General features: G+C 40.6%; 1 protein-coding gene across 1 annotated transcript in view; it reads right to left on the reverse strand.

Annotated features, from left to right (window-relative positions):
* Positions 1–14,326, reverse strand: part of DMRT1 (doublesex and mab-3 related transcription factor 1) — a 58,524-nt gene that overhangs the window by 448 nt on the left and 43,750 nt on the right. The gene's annotated exons all lie outside the window — the stretch shown is intronic.

Below are 14,326 nucleotides of genomic sequence, written 5' to 3' on the forward strand. Positions count from 1 at the left end.
AACTAATGCAGTGCTAGGAACGGTTGCAACATAGCAATTTGCAGTAGATACAAAAACCAAGTAAAAGGGTCTCTGACCTTCCTAACCTTAGATGAGTTGAGATCCACCCCCAACACTCCCTTCCTGCCTACCATGAATATAATTAAGGGGAAGCTGCAGTGGTAATTTCTCTCCTCATTAACTTCCTGATTGGTTTCAGGCTCAGGATTCCAGCAGCCGGCAGTTTGTCACCAATTCCAAATGGCCAATCGTTAATACTAATGTTTGTGTAGCTAACTGCCAGCATCTGCCACGGCTTCTTGTACAACAATAATAGTGAAAGGGTAACATTAGTGCTTCCCGTGTTAATTCAGATTCTGTTCATCAATAAGAAAATCTATGATGTAATTAGCAAAATGCATCAGTAGTTGAGGCAGTTGGAGGGAAACTAAATCACAGCAGGAGCTCCATGAGCCCCTGACACCTTTATCGTCAATACTATGTTCTGGATTTTACTGTTCAGTGTAAAGTATTACCAGCCTGTGGTCTTTTAAAAGAGAATATTGTTTACGGCCATTTCTTGTTTCTTAGAAGCCATGATGAATCTAATACAATGCACGAAAACAAGAAATACGGAGTGGAGGCTTAAACTCTGTCCTGAAATCACACTGCTGTGCCTAAGTGAGCTGCTCCTCTACACTTGAGCCCTGGGTGCTTTCAGATTCCGGGGACTTCTATTTGTCCTGAAGTTCAACGAAAAAGACAAGGTCAGGCCTGACTTTGATAGCCAGTCAAATACAACAGGATTCAAGGAAAGTAAACTGCACTATCTGGGTTTAGCCCACTACTTATGAGACAATTAGAAATACGCTCTTAAAAAACCACCAACATTTAATTTCTGTAGTGTCCTGTGTTTCTGCAGCAACTTCAGTTTGCAGCTCAGCTTCTGAATTTGTCCTGTTTTCAAACAAACACTGGTTGCCAAGAAATGGAAAAGACATTCTGAAGTAGACATCACACACACACACCCACACCCACCCCATTTTCACCCACTTAACCCATGCACAGATGAAACAGCAATTTTCATTCCTTTCAGGGAGTTTTGACCATTTTTGATATTACAGAACCCGACTCCTTGATTTAATGCAAGTGTCTCCTTTGATGCATATAAGGGATGACTAAGGCTCCAACACCACTCTGCCAAAGCAGACCCTATTATTGTCTTTTAGATCTAACATAAATTTTTTAACTCCAGGGATATTAACCCTACATTACATTTTTTCCCAGCTAAAAAAGAACACAGTGCTTAGAGATGAGGGCAAGACAAGGTAGTCAAGGCATCTTCCAACAGTTTTTATACATCCTGCAAATGCTGCTAATTGTTTTAACGACACAAAAAAAGTGATCTGATCTGCAGCATCGTGTATTTCTTTCCTGTGTGGTCAAATGCACAGAACAGCCAAACAGGTCTCCAATATCTCCATGTCTGAAATAACCAGTGCCCTGATCTGCTCTTAGAACAGGTTGGAACTGCACTTACATAACCTGCAGTTGGCAACAACTGTTTAGATTTTTACTTTTTCTAGCCCACCAACCCCGAAACCAAGAAGCGTTGCAGAATCAGAAACGATCCTTGTGGTTTCCAATAGCCAAACTTTTTTCTGCCATGAGAACATACCAGGAAATTCCTAATGGTGTGTTTCCTTCCTTTCCTTTTTAGTGTTTAAGCAGGGTTTTGGTGGAGTCAAGGAAAAATCACATTTCCTCAGTGTCTGGATGAAGATACCACTGATCTTTCCACTTCACTTTCTCTATTAAATAATTTTATCATGACCTAAGAGCTCCTAGGGCTTGAACCAAGTGTAAATATGCAGATTACAGAAATCAAGCAGAACAGCAGAGGAACATTTCTGCTCTTCTGCAAGGGAAGCAGCATAAACATACTTGTATGGCCAAGCCTGCACCCCACTCCCATGATCTGAAACACACATTGTGCACTATTTCAGGGGAGTATCTTGTTGGGGTGGTTCATGCTTCGACTATTATGTAATGACAGAGCAGAGATGCTCTGTAGGTCCACATGCCAATGTCTAAGGGGAAATCACCTACAGAAAATGTGGAATTATCACCTCTCCTGATGTGTCCTACAGACTAGCTCCCCAGTGGTAATTCACCGTTTTAGGTTGTTGTGCCTGCTAAGAACTAACTGCAGCTTTGGTAGGATCTGGCCAGGTCTAGCATCAGGAATCATCTTTTTCTCTATAAGGTACCTTTAATTATATAGTAATGCAGCTGGCATCATCTCAACAGGGCTTGCTGGCTCAAGGGCTCAGCTCTCCAACTCTCAGAGCCTCATTCTGCTCTGATTTAGCAAATCAGGTGCGTGAAGGATTAGAACATGCTCTAAGGATTCTGAACGTCCCTGGCCTCCAGGACAAAAGTACAAGAGAAGCAATTTAGGTTAAAAAGGGGATAATTTTTTGTTTACTCCCAAGTAGCCAATGGGGAAGAGGTTTATTTATTTTAAAGGATTTGTTAATACTTCTAAGCATGCATGTGCCTGAAGTGATGTAAAGGCACACTTTTAAACACCTATATTTAAATCTATAGATATGTATATAGATCTCTATATTCCTATATTTAAATCTTTAGATCTACAAACCTCTGTGACAAAGTTTCAGAAAGTGTTTTTTGGTCGGTTTTTTTTTCCAAACACCAAGAATCCAAAAGAGTCAACACACTACAGTACAGATGTTAAAACCCTACCACAGCAAAACTGTCACTTTGTTTTTGTGGTCTACTTTTTTAGCAGCTCTGTGTTAGTTTTGCATAAACCTGCAGAATGATACACAGGGCAACTTTTCTTGGTAGACAGATAATCAAATCTGTTTCTTAGCATCTCAAGTGGTGGCTCCTAAGTCTTATGGATGAGTGAAGCTCCACCAGTTTCTCCACTGACTTCCAAACTAATCAAAGTTTTGCTTATTAGGCAATATGGGCTATATACTCTGCTCTCTGAATTTGCATAATGGTTTGTAATGAGAGCCACAAAGCTTTTAAAAATGATCTGACACTACCAAGATTTACCTGGAGCAGGTAAGACTGTTCCTTCTGTATCCAGACCTGGACTGCTTTATTGAACAGACCTCCACTGCAGTCAACAGTCACTGAAGTCAAGCAAGGTGCAGTGAGTAGGTGCAATGCTGATTAAAAGTACGAGATACTCAGACTGGGACTTGTAGCTATAAAAAGGCAGCAAGAAGGAAATAAGCAATTCTGTTTCAGTGTTTTAATCATACAGCAATAAAATGTAGAAATTCCAAGTTCAGAGAAACAAAACCCATGTTCTTTTTGACTTAAGTATATGAGTTTCATCTGTTTGAGGCTTGTGGCTGATCCTCCCACAGTTGTTACACAGCCCTTATCTATGTAAATAACCGTACCAGAATTGGGTCTGTGACAGTTTTTAAAGACTGTTCCTTATCTAATTTACCTTTACCTAATTTACCCTTGGGAAAGCACCTGAATACTTTTGAGCCATATGAATCTGAAAAATCATTCAGCCAATTTCACACAGGAAAAGAAGTGAAAAGGGATCCCAACCACAGACACAAAACCTTATGTCTTCTGACACTGGTAACTGCACTGACTTTTAACTTTAGTGATCCCCAAAATTCAATGGACTGAAAAGAGTAATGCACTATCAGTGATGTGAGAAACCAGAAGGACATTCATGCTTGAAAAGTAAGTATTTTCCCGAGTTTACATTTAAAAAACTATTAAGCCCTAAATAAGGAGTAATTTATAAAGATTTAAAATTGAGTACAATTTTATAATCAAATACAATTAATTTTTTAAAACTTTTTCACCTTTCTTAGGGAAAGAAAAGTGAGTAAGCATGTCAGTACCACACACTGCTAACTAAGGGCCATTCACTTCTTCTTGGTGTGCACATTTGTGTGTCAGCACAGCCACATGTGTACAAGGAAGAACTAGAAGCTGTTGGCAGTTTGATGACATGGGAGCATCACTAAAGCATGCCTAAGTTTTTGGCATGAGGGTGGACAGGAACTGCCCTTCATAGTACCTTACCTTCTTCTCCAAAGCACTTTCTTTCTGCAAATATCACTGCCGTTTCAAGCAGCAACTTCCATTCCAGGCTACAGAGATCCCACATAAAGGCTGTTGAAAACCAAACTGGCCTGGGAAAACACTAGCAGTCAAGCCAAGAAGCAAGACATGATATCTGCACAAAGGGCAGAATGAGAGAAAATGGCACTGACTCCTCAGGATACCAATTCAAACCACTTGAAGACATAAAGGGTGGCTGGCCATGTTGGCTGACTTGGTGGCTTGCAAGTAACCATAGGCCAAATTCAGTTTGAAAACACTGTCTCCATTTCCACTCAAGTCAAGGGTACCCCGTTACTCTGGTGCTCAGACTGTTGCCAAAAGGGCTAACTCTACCTCCCAGCATCAGCAAACAGCCTGAACAGCCTTGCCAGGCCACAGCAACTATGGCAACAGTATGGTAACTGCCTGAAAAAGCTTTAGGTCAAAAACCCAAATCAACTAAACAAAACCCCCAAATCAGCCACTAGGAATCAGGGAACTATCAAAATCCTCAGCTGATGTCTCAGCAACTGAGAAGACACACAAAAAAAAGAGAATGGGAGGTTTGTCCTGACTTCGCTGTAGATGATAAGACGAGCAAGATGCAGCCTCCATGTAAACACGTGCAGGAAGTTGACTAAGTTCTCCTAAGCAATCTCCTTTCAGCTGTCTTTCACCTTTGGGAGTACTTAACCCTGTGCTGAACAAGGGTTCAACTCCTTAGGGAGAGTTAACTAACAAATGGTCAAAAAGAAAACCTACCTCTGCAAATCTCTCATATGATCCCTTCCTGTGTGAATGCTCTATTTAAAAAGACTATTGACTTACATTAGGGTGAAAAAACTGCTCAAAAGCCAGCCATGCAATGGATCCAGCCTCATACTCTGGTATTTGGCTCTGTGCAGATCTAGTAGTCAAGAGCCTATGGGTCCATGGGTTCCTACTAGGCCACAGAGAAGTTTCAAGAAAAGTAAGAACAAACTTGAATCAGCTGTGTTTTCAAAATTTTCTTTGAACACAAAGACTGCAATTTTGTAAACCTGCAGTGATGCATGCTCCCGAAGGACATTTGCACTTGATGAACCCCCAATATATTTTATTTCTTTTGCTTCTACTCTGTATGAACTAAAGTAAAAAAAAACTTCCAAAATGCTATCTTCTTAATTACACCTCTCTTGCTCAAGAAAACTGCTGGGATGAAATGGTTCTTAATGAAAATTCCTGCTGATGTCCATAAGTGCTTAAATGCACTGCATGTTTTCTGTACTGACTATCCTTCTTCTCCATCCCTCAGGCCTCATCACAGATCTGGACAAAGGGGTATCTTCCACAGGGATAAATCCTGGAAGCCCATCTGAAGCCAAGGGTTTCTGTGTGCTGCAGGCTGGTCACCACAACATAGTGTGTGTACAGACTGCTTTGCAGCAGTATGACGCACACCAATGTGTAAGATGAGGAGGCTGATACCAAGCAGTTTACAAGGGGAAAAAGAAAACTCAGCTATGGGTGTGCTTTAAAACTAAACTCCACATATTACTTTGACCAGATGAAATGTCTCTGTGATGTTCCTGTGATCAATGTGTTATGGACTCTTCTGTGCTGACCACAATGTGGATTAACTTGCAAGAACGAGGGAGTGATGCTCCTTTTCTGCTCTGCTATCTATTAACACCACAGGAACTTGTCCAGTGCTAGAAATATATGTCTGTGGATATTTTCCTGCTGACAAGAAGTTATAAGAGCAACAAACAGATGCAAATTTTGATGCAAAAATAAGAACAAGCCTAAGGATCTTAAAACAAATGTACACTCCATCTGTGTCTCTTAACACAGGTATACTATTTCACAGCAAAGCCCTTTTTTCCTTTTCTAACACCTACCCTTGTCAGTAACATTTAAGGCAGTAAGGATTATCTTGGATGCCCACAGCAGGGCACATTTATTGTGTATTTTCAAATAGCATTAATTTTTGGCATTAGGAACTCAGGATAAAAGGTAAAGATCTTTATTCAGTATGCTTTACCACGGATTATCTCAATTCTTTTCCAGTTCGTGCTTGTAGTTTCAGCAGCTAAGAAGGTAGGGCTATAATTGATGTAATTAGAAACCAGAGGCTGGAGAAAATATCCTCCTGTTGACTCCCTCACCTCTGGTTTTAAATTCTCTTACAGTAATATATGAAACAATCAAATAAGGCTTTCCACTTCTCATCCACCACCACCTAGACAGACAAGATGCTAAAATGGTACTTGGGAAGCTTGGGCTTTTTACTCAAGACTACAAAACATACTTTGAAACTATACCAATCTTCTACAGAGCAACTGCCCTTCATGCTTGCATGCAGGAACTGGAGCAGAGTATTTATTGATGGACCAACACTCTCTCTTATCACCAGCTTTACATTATGTGGCTAACTTGATGTCATTGAGCCACTGCTGCAGGCTAGGAAAGGCAGAGGATGAACAATCTCAGAAAAACTTCTGGTGTGCTGAGGTGAGTACCCTTGCTTTGGAAGACAGAAAGGCAACATGTGTCATTCAGCTGGTAAAAGCTCTCTTTGGCAGAAGCGAATGGTTACTTGCCTCTTGTGCATGTACTCACCCTATGTGCTCACTCTACCAAGTCAGGTCCCAGCCAGGTGCACCTCCACAGAAACCCCCCAGTTTATATTCCCCTGCCAGGAACCCTAATGGCTAGTTCTTGCAAAACAGAACATTATTTTAATAATTTCACCAAGATTTTGTACTGGAAGACATGAAGCAAAACATTCTTTAGCATCTCAACATAAAGCAGGCATTTCTGGGTAACAAGGTAAAACAGGCATTTCTGTAGATTGTTTTTGAGTCATCTCTAAGTGAAAACATTCCATACAATTACACATAAAGCATGACAACCTCAGACACGAAAGAGCTGGGATGAAGTCACTGATTTGACCTATTTTTAACCTGGTAGTAACACTACAAAGAAAGGCATCATGATTAAAATGCAAAAAGTATCTCCCTTTTCCCTTCCTAGCCTTCTTTATTTAATCTCTCCTTTATTTAATCCCTTGAGCTGTCCTGGGCACACAGCTGCAAAGCAACATGGGGAATGGAGGTGTTGTATTGCCAGTACCGTAGAGATGCACGTGCTTCTCCTTCAGGCTGTGACTCTTGACCAGCAGACTACTTTTGGAGAGAGAGAGCCTTACTTCCCTCAGACATTCCCAGTCCACCAGAGGACCCAATGTTTACACAGCTGTATTCTACATCAGTCGAACAGGAATTTTTGACAAAGAGAAACCAGGCCACCAACAAGCCACTTGAAGATTCAAGATTAGAGAACAGACACAGAAACATAGGAGGAGGCACTGATTTTCAGCAAAGGAAGATTTAAAAAGTAGCTGTGATGTATAGGGGACATTTGGACATCTGTCACTAACTGAGGAGCAGCAAGGTATCTCAGAGGAATTTCCTTCATCATGTAACAAGGCTGTGACAAAGCTAGGACCTTAAATCTCTTTATTCCTGTAAGTCAAGATACTACTTCTCTATTCCATACACAACACTGGAGACTGATTCTCCATCAAAAAAAGATGTCCCTGGTATGTTATACGCAGAAGACTGACAGAAGACAGGTAGCACCGAGAAAAAAAAATGAACTTATAATCCACTCTTTGGATTGTTTTTCTTATTCCTATATTAATCAAAATCTAACAAGATTAAAGTAGAAACATATCAATAATTTCTCATGAGAAATATATAACTATCTTACCAGCTGCTGGTGCACAGGCTGAAATTTCTATTTTGAGTATTTTATCCTGTCAGGACTGGTTTTGCACAAAATTGCTGTGCTATGGGGGCCAGAATGTTGAAACTCCCTAGACTGTCCCACCACTGGGCACAGTAGTAAGGCAGACCTTAGCACCCCACGTGCCCCTCCTGTGTGGCCACCTTTTGAAGCCAGATCCATGAAATGAAGTGTTTACAGAAGTTTGTCTGGTTTGGTTTGTTTTTTTTTCCCCCCATGAAAAGAGAACAAACCATTCACAAACGGTAAGAGAACAAATCGGCGTCACAAAAGGCCACACAACCACGTGAACAGGCAGCAACCCCCTGACAGGAAGGCAAGAACAGCAATGGACTGCCTGCAACTCCAAATCTTTGACAGGAATTATAGAATGGTTTGGTTGGAAAGGATCTTTAGGACATCTAGTTCAACTCCCTTGCAGTGACAAGAGACATCTCAAACTAGATCAGGTAGCTCAGAGTCCCATTCAACCTGACCTTGAATGGTTCTGTGAATGTTCCACCCATGACCTCTCTGGACAACCCGTGCCAGCATTTTACCACCACCATTGTAAAAAAATTCACCCAGTGTCAAGTCTGAATTTAACCTCCTTTAGTTTAAAATCATTATTCCCTGACCTATCTACAGACCCTTTTAAAAAGCCAGTTGTGCCCTTATCAGCCCCCTCTAACTGAAAGGCCCCAGTAGTATCTCCCTGTACTCTCTTCTCCAGGTTCAAAATGGACTCATCATCCATGTGAGACTGTTGAGGAAAGAAGGCCAGCTGAATCCTGTTTGTCCTAAGTTTGCAGAAATACTTGATTTCAGCAAAAACCATCAATGAGTTAGATTTTTCCAAAGCCAGAGCTTCTATCAGAACGATTTCCAGCCAGCTCTAAAAAAGAGAGCACAACATTATCTCTTGGCACCCTAGAAGTTCCTTCAGGCACAGTTAGGTGACTTCATGATAATTTTGTGGAGACTGAATACTGTCCATTCCCTCTGGGGTCTGCATCTTCTCCTACATTGATGACACAGCTTTTCCATACATCCCAAACACCACCTAACCAGCAGATAATGCCACACAGAGGTGACTGAATGGGCAAAAAGCTTTTCTGTGCTATGACTGCTGACACTGATGGTGCAGATGGAGGTGGGAACTGCTTCCTGTTTCAAGGGAACACCTCACAGGCTACATCTGCCTCCTGGAGCAACACAGAAGACAACTAGGGAGTCCCGACTCCTGGGGCATCTGCTTTTGGGCATCACTACAATATAACTGCCTTTTTTTTTTAAGATACATGTACTTCAAACCTGTCTATACAAAAAGTTCCTTGTGAATAATTACCTTGGAAATATCAACTGTCCTACCTAAAAATGCAGTGTCATTTGGAACAGCTGAGGTGACAAAAGTTTTTTGAAAAAACTTTATTTTTAAAGGAAAGAATACACTTAAGGCTCAGGATAACGTTATCAAGTAGAGTATGTGGAGACACAAAACAAAAGGCACAAAGTTCCTCCTTTGTATAGCTGTGCTAAAGGAAAGAAACAGGATTCCAAGAGCTCTAACAATCACATAAAATCTTTTAGTATTCAGCACAGAAATCCAAACACAACACTATTTTGGCTGAATGTCTCTCCATTACTGGGGCAGAAAGGCTGTTAATCTTCACTAGTGTATCAGGAACAAAAAACCAGTTTGCACAACACCAAGACTAGCCATGTAAATGTAAATGTTAATTCTGGTCACTTCTCTTCATGTTTCATTGTTGCCCGTGTCAATTTATAAAACAAGGACGAAATCCATGTCTGGGATTATCAGTCCTAATGCTCAAAGCATAAGCAAATAGTTAATAATGATGGACTCAGCTCTTTCAGGCTTTAACAATTTAATTTTAAAAAACTGTCTCAGTGCAACAGTGCTATATTATACAGCTCAAAAAATTTTTTGGACATAACTTGCAAGCTTTTGGAAGTCAAGAGGTTACTAAACCACCAGTCAAAAATACTAGGTCTAATGCAAGTGATTGGTTATGGTAAATACAATTATTTTCAACTTGCAAATAGGTTTATCTACTTTTTATATTCTCTTACAATTCAACTATCTCTGCTGGGAAGAAGACAAGGATCTGCAACTTGTACATACTTGCAAAGGAATAGGAGGTTTGTCACTGATTTCAGCATGAGCAACACTATACTCACCAATGACTAAGCCCAAAATTGAGTAAGAGGAAAGAAAGAAAAAGCCTTATCATTTACATCTTACAATTTAAATGAATCTGCAATTTAAAAAGCCCAGAAAGCTTTAAAGTGACTTAGTATTACCATGGCATTACCATTTTTAATATTAACTTTAATCTGGATGCAAGTTCAGCAGAGCTGCAGTAAAATGGTTCAACGAGTATTGATGAAATACACAGCACAAGATGGCTATGTGCAGAGTAAAAATGTTGCTACTTATTCTAAAGTGAGATTTATTCCCCTCAAAGTTTAGGAACCTTGCTGCAGTAAGTCACAATACTTGAGTAAATAGGGACAAAAACAGAACACAAAACATTTTTGAGGTAGTCAAGTAAGTTAAATGAAGTTTCACACAACATTAGGCTTAAGACAGACCTGCTGTGTTGTATTTATATTCATTTCCATGAACATAATACAAGTAATGCTGAGCGTGTGCCATCAGCTGGAGGGCATGGGCTGTGTCTAATGATGCTGCTGGTGCTGCCAGCTGCATTTCCATGCGCCCAGTGATGTCCTACACCCCACCTGATGATGCCAGCTGCATTTCCATGGGCCCAGTGATGTCCTACACCCCACCTGGTGGGAAGGTCAACCCACTAGTAGCCAGCATTTTCTTCTGGATCCTGACAGCAGCAGTCTTACTAGGAAGGACCAAAACTCCTCTGAGATCACACTGGTTACAGTCTACACACTCTAGGGCCTGCCAGTAGGGCCCAAAAACCTTGGTTGTGTTTGTTTCCTTCAAGAGTACTAGGTCCTCTTGTGCCATCTTTCCTTGCTAACACTGGAATGGGAAAAAAGTGTAGCTGACAAGCTTCAACATGCACTTCCCTGTCCTTTCCCAGCACTCTCTGATAATGACAGTGGTAGGAAAGTTCTAAAACACTTAAACAGATAAACAGAAAATCAGAATTTTACTGCTGTCATCTGCTGTAGAGAAAATTTTAAGATAGGTCTCTGGGGCCATCCAGACCCTAGTGACTGTATCAAAGACTGCCCGTCCCCAAGAAAATCACTCCAACACTCCATCTCAGTTAATTCCAACAGCGCTGTGTGCAACTCTGATCAGAAAAAAGGTGGTTCGACACTCTAAGAGCAAGGTAGGATGAAGGTAAGTGGAAAGAGCTCATCCTCTCCTGCATCACACAGCCCTGCTGCAACTCACCATGGACACAGGGTGATGAAAGAAGTCAAAGAGCATGGGCTGCAAGGAGATTGCACTACACAGTAACTCTGTAGTTGGTGCTGTTCAGGCTCATGGCAGGGTTTTTTCCCTCTCTTGAAAGACAGGGAAGGCAGTCCTACTCCACACACACATAGCAGTCGAAAGCAGAAGGAAAAGCAGATTAAATGCTCCAAGCTGGAAAGTTAAGAGACACTGTTACAGAGGTCAGCTCCACAGCTGAAGGGGCAATTACTTCCAAACTATGAACCAACCTTTTCCTGAGCCTTTTTAGCTACAATTAGGCAGTTACACATTCATTTCTGGTAGTCTCAGGGGACTAATGTACCCACCTAACAGGAATACACCAGACACCTTTTAACAAGCCAGTGTTATTTCACTCCAACGTAGAGTCTGTTGCCACAAACCTATGCACAGTGTTTAGGCCTTTGGAAAAATCAGAGACTCAATCCACAAAATTAAAGATCCTGAAAGCACCTGTGATTCAGGGAAGCAGTGGGGCAAGATGTGTTAGTAGAGATGGCTTTATGAACTAGAAGTTCATATTTATCCAAGGGATGAAAAATCAAAAACAGGAGTGAAGTCTTGATTTAGAGTAATCAGGAAAATTTATACTATAATTAGGGATACACAGCTAGCTTAAATCTGCCTCAAAACTGAAATTTATCAAATTTATCAAAAACAATCGCTAAAACATTTAGTGTAAACAGTTGTTCCTGGGTGGGAAAACAGAACCCTCCTTGCAGTGACTGCAATTGCTCGGAGACAGAACTTGAAAGGCAAAATGATTTATAAACAAATGGGAGAGAGCTCTCATTGATTTTTTTTTTCCATGTTCAGAAAGGAAACAAACTACTCGCCAACTGGACTAGGAACATCATTTTACCTTCAGCCGTCTAATACATGATTAATGCTATGCTTGGAATAAATAAACAACTTACATACAGCATACAGGGTGTGATTCAGACCTCAAGACAAATCTTCAACCTTTAACAGATACAGTGAGATAAACATCAAGCATACAGCTTCGAGACTGGCATTGTAAAATTATGAGGAAGGAGGGAATAAATGCAAATATATAAATCCCAGTGTTAAAGAAGAAACTAAATTATAATTGGTTTATTTCAAAATGTACTCCAGGGAATACTCTGTATAACCTGGCTCCCACTCTCATCACATAGTAAAATGAATCCCTAAAAATTACATCTTCAATTCTCAACATACTTCAAAACTAATCTTAAGATTTTGTCAGACTTCTAAGAAAAGCATATTTCAAAAATAAATGCTCCCTCCAATCCCTTCAAACATTTTTCAAGGGAGCAGTAATCCACACACAGAGGCTTTCAGCTTTTCTTGCAACAGCCTGTGGGTACCAAGTAGAGGACCTTTAGTAGCAGAGGTGGGGGCACGCTGTAGGGAAGGGTAGGGAGCTGCTGGCATTTGCCTTGCAGCTGCACCACTGTGAGTGTGCTGTGACACAATAGGAATGTGCTCAGCAAAGGGAAATCAGTAGGCATCCACCCTGGCAGAAACTACCAGGTCTCTTCAATCTTCTTAGGACACCAACAGCACTAAAAAAGTAAAATGTGGGCACTGTCCTAACTACAGAGAGTAGAGATGAGTCTCTCTCCTATTATGATTATTCACAATCAGCAGTAACATTTATATATATGATCGTAATTTGCACGTGTTGAAGCAGCAAGGAGAAGCAAATACTTTCATAGCATGTAAAACAAGTTCACTGGCTTTGCAGCAGTATAGCATTACAAGTCTGGTATTTTTCCATTTTTCCAGTGAAGGAACATTTTGTCCTGTTCTTCGTGTTTTCTCAGTACTGCAGACTACCCAGATGTCACAAGCAGAAAGCAGCTGTAACACTGGCATGTCTGATCTACTTCAACAAGTTTGGGAGAAATGAAATGTAATTTATTATAGCCCATTTATGTCTGCAACAATTACCCTTCAAAACCTGAAGGAGAACAATGTAATTGAAGATACATGCCTTCTTCCCTGCAGAAACCTCAAAGAGCCTCAGGCAAGAGCCAATACAGATGTAGTACAAGGCATTAAGAGAGTGTTGGATCCTGTAGCTAGCAATTACCCTGGTATTTAAACAAATCTATCGCTCATCAGGAAAGCGTTTAGTGCAGTAGTCGAGCGAGACAAGCTGACACGGAGCACAGCTACTTAACTGTCCCCTCCAGCGATTACACTTCCTCAGACTGAGAGTCATGTCAAATTAAACAACTACACATTGACTTTTCACTTCTATAAACATTAAGGTATGATTGACAATTCTTGGATGCAGTCATTATAATCAGCCAATATTCGTGGTGCAGGCTTTTTTTCCCCTATTCTGAGCCATTTCTCTTGGACTATTTTTACAGTGCCCTATAGATACCATCTGCTTTGGCTTTTTGCAGGGTCACCATAAGAAAAGGTCACCACCACCACGAGACCTTTGTGTGAGAAAACAATATACAATTAAGAGACTTGACCTGGTCTACAAAATATCTTTTTTTTTTTTTCCTTAGTCCTGGCCCACTTACCCATTTAACTCAAATTTGGAGATGTCTGGACAGCAACAATTGGATGCTAACACTGTAGTAAATACTGTTAATGTGGCATCTAGAGTATTTTTCCTAATTCTTGCCCTAAGTCATGTTGATCTCTCTGGTGTATGAAAAGCAGATACTGCAAAAGCAAGGAGTCACCTGGCAGAACAGGTGAAATTAAATTACATGCTCTGAGGCCATTACAGCATCCCTATGACAGGGCAGCACTTACTAGTATCTGAAGGCTGCAGCTTAGCCAAGTTACTAGAAATTGAGCAGATACATAAAGCAAAAATACATTCTTCACAAAAAGCTGTGAAGAAATACACCCCTTTGATTTTATATGCAATGTTCTTCTGCCTGAAACCATAATGTTATAAGTGACAGTTTTACTATCTACCCCACTAATTCAAGCCACAGAAGTACTGGTGTCCAAACTTTCCCTTCTCAAAAGAAAAGGAGAGAAGAAATTTTCATAAATAATACT

The sequence above is a fragment of the Pseudopodoces humilis genome, chromosome 4 (genome assembly GCF_049639895.1).
Source record: "Pseudopodoces humilis isolate 2021_Gansu_Grassland_sample_001 chromosome 4, ASM4963989v1, whole genome shotgun sequence".
NCBI lineage: Eukaryota > Metazoa > Chordata > Aves > Passeriformes > Paridae > Pseudopodoces > Pseudopodoces humilis.